The sequence below is a fragment of the Pangasianodon hypophthalmus genome, chromosome 9, assembly GCF_027358585.1.
Source record: "Pangasianodon hypophthalmus isolate fPanHyp1 chromosome 9, fPanHyp1.pri, whole genome shotgun sequence".
Lineage (NCBI taxonomy): Eukaryota > Metazoa > Chordata > Actinopteri > Siluriformes > Pangasiidae > Pangasianodon > Pangasianodon hypophthalmus.
The window spans coordinates 16,023,599-16,028,358 of NC_069718.1; positions in this window are offsets into that span (position 1 = coordinate 16,023,599).

Below are 4,760 nucleotides of genomic sequence, written 5' to 3' on the forward strand. Positions count from 1 at the left end.
GACCATTTTGCCTCAAATTATAAGAGCAGTATGAGATAGACAGATAGCATTTAGCTAACAGGTGTGAGAAATACACTGTAATGGCAAGTGGGAGAAAAAACTGAAAGATATCTACAAAATTAGCCATGTGCACTCTCTTCAATCCTGCACATGACTCACATGAGAACTAGAGAATGGAGGAGATAGAGGAAGGGGGGACACACAGTCGCTGAGGTGATTACCTCTTCACTAAAGTGCTGATTACAAACAGTCATTAATCAATGCTCTAATCAGGACTGAATTCTCCGATTATTTATGAAATTCACGTTTGCGTACTTGAAGATTTTTCGGTCTCTGCCAAAGTAAATGTTGCTGGAGGAAGCTGAGAGTCTTCTCTTTTGAAGTAGAGGCGAGAGTATTTTTAGGCATGACACACATACAGTAGCAAAGAAGGCTGGATGGAATGGCAAGAAGCACCGACACTTGGTGAGAGAGAGAGAGAGAGCGAGCGAGAGAGAGCATCAAGTAATCCAGATTTCGAACTGTGAATTGCAGATTGTGGAGATCTGAATATGGCCCAGATTTTTCTTTTTTTTTTTGGCTCCTTGTGCGGAAGAACACCTCCAGTCTGTTGACGTCAGGCCTGATGGGGGATGATTGAAGGGCATGTTTAACACTTCCCCTGCTTTTTTTTTTCTATGACCAGTTTGCCTGGAATACTACTCTCATTTAACATTGATTTTTACAGAGACTGAGACGAAACAGTGTTTAATAACTTAATTAAATGGTTATTTCATACTTATATTATCGGACCATGGAAGACAGATCTGGTATACAAACAATATACCATACATAAAGTGGAGTTGTTATGGTCCCCAACTCTCAACATTACATAAGTAAACATATCCCAGTGTGTGTTGGACAGGTCTATTAAGACATGCATTCATCCATTGAGTACTCCCATCATGGATCACCTGAGTGTTGACAAGCACGCTGTCAGCCAAATGACTTTATAATTGCATCTTTCCAGGTGGTACACCTGTTTCACCAAAGTAAACAGCAGAAAAGAAGGTCATAGAAATACAGAATGAGCTGCCGTGTAGTTACTGACCTGCATAGACTGTACACTTAGGTGATGGTTGACAACATGGTCTCTTCAGCAGAATTAATTAATTGATCTGATAGGTGTGCTCTGGTTCGAAAAACCATATTATACAAATAATTATACATTTCTGCCCTAAGTAACATGCAGTCTGAAGAGCATTTCTTGATTTCCAGGTAAACAAACAGAACCATATTTTGAAACTAGCAATCATTGTTCAATTACAAGGCCATTATTTTTTTTAAAGCACATAGACATTGTGCCTTACCTGCCATTATTTTTTGTGCATATGGCAAGCAGCCAATTGGACTGGCTGGGTGTCATATGCACAGTTCTGGGGAGATTCTCTGAATCCTGACTGAGGACCTCAAGATGACTGGGAATTATCAAGCCTAAATAAGGGCTGACACTTAAAGCAAAAATCCCTGGATGCAGATTAACTCTAGTACGAAACTAAAAATCAGTTTGATTCCTCATTTCACTCCAACGTGAGCTTGGACAGGTTTTGATAAATCCTTTTGTATCGCATTTCTCTGAGGTCAGCATGATGTATTTCTCCTAAACACACACAATGACAGGCAAGCTTGCAATGCTGGTAGGAGGCAATGTGGTGTAGTGTAGGCCTTAGTGGGGAAGGTGCTGGTGCTGTGATTAATACTGTGTTGCCCTTTGCTGTTCAAGAGTGTCAGGGCACCATTAGTATTCTGAACATGGAGGCCAGGAGTGTTTGTGAAGTGAAGCAGACGGCAACAGCAGAGCCCATGTTTATTCTGGCTGCTCCTCCAAGACAGGCACACATACATTTCAAACCTGTAGTGTGTATGTTTGTCCACAAAGAGTTTTTAAATAACCTAACAAGTATGTAGAATTTGTCAGTCTCCTTCACCAGACTTGAAGCTCAGGGGATGCTCTGTAGAAAGAAACCTCAATCCTTCACATGTGGGCTTAATAATTAACGTATTGCAACAGTTTTTATACTCTTATTCATGTCGATGCAAATGTTGAAGGATATTCTGTTGTTGCCTTCTACATAACAAGTGTAGAGTTGTTATGCATTTGTTATGCATGAGTGTGGTCTTCCTGCCATCCCTGTCAGAGCATGTTTTCTAAAGGCAAGGTTCTCCATGGTCTGTGGCAGTGTCTCAGTGTGAAATGACTGCACATAGCCCAGTGATTCATTCTGCCAGCAGCTTTGGATGGAGCCCATAAAATGATGCTGAGGTTGCACCATCAATCTGCAAATACTACATCCACTGAGCCTATCTGCAAGATAAACTCGAGGCATGAGTGTGGGTACATAAACGTGCCTTGCTGTGTTTATGGCCTTTGTGGAAATTGTTTATGTGAAACAGGATGATGTGTAGCTCACTTTAAAGCAGTCGTGCAGCAATTAACACTGCATAATATGGACACAAGCATTTAGGCAGAAGCAGTAAGAAGGAAGGTATAATCTCAGACTTGTAGGAGACTGAAAACATAGTAAAATCCCTTTTACATAAATTCCCTACAAATAAAATCCTTTATGATTTGTTTCAGTGCTTGCAAAATTCGAACTTGATCTTGATATTAACAACAGTATAGATAAGAATAAAAAAATGTACCTAGTGCGTACAGTATGTCTTCTGTGCACTATGCCAAAAGCATGTGGACCATCACACCCATATGTGGTTCTTCCCCAAACTGTGGCCACAAAGTTGGAATCATACAATTGTATGTATGTCTTTGTATGCAGTAGCATTACAGTTTTCCCATACTGGAACTAAGGGACCCAAACATGTTCCAGCATGACAATGCCCCTGTGCACAAAGTGAAATCCATGAAGGCATGGTTTGCCAAGGTTGGTGTTGAAGAACTTCAGTGGCCTGCACAGAGGCCAGACCTCAACCTCACTGAACACCTTTGAGATGAATTGAAACGCCAACTACACCCCAGGCCTCCTCTCCTGACATTAGTGCCTAACCTCACTAATGCTCTTGAGGATGAATGAGCAAATCTTCACAGCTATGCTCCAAAATCTAGTGAAAAGCCTTTCCAAAAGAGTGGAGGATATTATAACAATGGAAGGACTAAATATGGAATGGGATGTTGAAAGAAGCACATGTGGGTGTAATGGTCAGGCGTCCACAAACTTTTGGCCATATATTCTATGTACATTTTAAGGACATTGTAACAATAAATTTCATAAAATGCCTTTTGGAATGGTGAGTTCTTTATGGTGTATATGTTTTCATTTAAAGCAGTCATAAAATACAATGTAAACACAGAACGGAAAGATTCCATTTCCTCCTGGCTGCACTTGTATATTTTCATCCACAGCACTCAGCAGATGTTTTAATTGACTTGTGTGTTACTACCCCTACCCTAAACTACCCCTACCCTAAACTAAACTTTCACATCAGTAACTTTTAAAATAAACTCTGCATTTTTTGTTTTTAAATAAAAGTACCACACAGGGATGAGGCAATTGTCTCCACAATGTCAAAACTGTCCCATATTTCTATCAATATTCCTCATTCAGTCTTTTGCAGTGAGCTTCCTGTCTCCTGTTCATGTTCTCATTAGCTCTGAGTTTGGGAACAGTAGTCAATGCCTATAGGCAATTGCCTCCATGATGGCTGCCCTATGATGTATGTCTCCATTGCGCAACATTAATAGCCTTCCTCATGTAATAGCAATGCCATGACTAAATAAACACAACCATAAATTACAACATTAGCACATTCAGCTTCTCATCAGTGTTGATTTGTGCATGACAGTTATTGTGCCAAGGGGAAAAGGACATCCAGTGAGAATTACTAAATATCCTGAGGTGTGAGATGATGTACAATTTATAAATATCTGCTAGTGGGACGTCATTAACCAAGGTGTCTGTGCCAAGATTTAACACATAGTATAGTGTTCCAAAGCAAAGTGAAAAAACATGAAGAAGTAGTGGGACAGATGTATTAAAATGAGCAAAGGAATCCCTGTTAATTGATTCTGAGATTGTGGCCACATCATCCCAGCACTATGAATTCTAATTCCTGTTGTCTCTCACTAGATTACTGATTTAACCTGTTCACAATTACCACACTCCTATGAATAACCCAGGCTCACTTGCATATTTTGTGAAGCCTCACTCTAGGATTGTACCTGTGACATTACTTAGCCATATGGTAATTGTCTGTTTTGCTTCAATTTTCAGCATTGTTCACTGTTCCTCGATTTGCACTGCCTAGCTCATGTCTGTTTGCCAATCACCTAACCAATTGCCTGTTTATTGTTTTGAGTATTACCTAGCCTTTCTGATTTGTTTGTTTCAGTGTTTTTAATAAAAGTCAGAACCTGCAATTGCCTTCTTCCATCTGGTTACATGACAGAAGACTTTGCTGATAACATGGGTACAGCAGGTTTTACTGAAATTCACCAAGACTCACACCAAGAAAAGCAAAAGACAAGGCCTTGTTTTTCACCTGATTTTATTTCACAATCTCCTATCTTCCCCTGTTCCAAGAATGTCAAGGCTTGTCACACATTTATCCATCAAGCCCCAAACCCGTGACTACTGACACTATGCTACCTGAATCCTGCTTTTTTGCAGCTATTAGATGGGACACTTCCAGATAAATCGGAACCTTCAAGATCACCCTGCTCCTGTCCAGTGTCCCCCAGACAATGGCTACATCCCTTTCACTTTCCA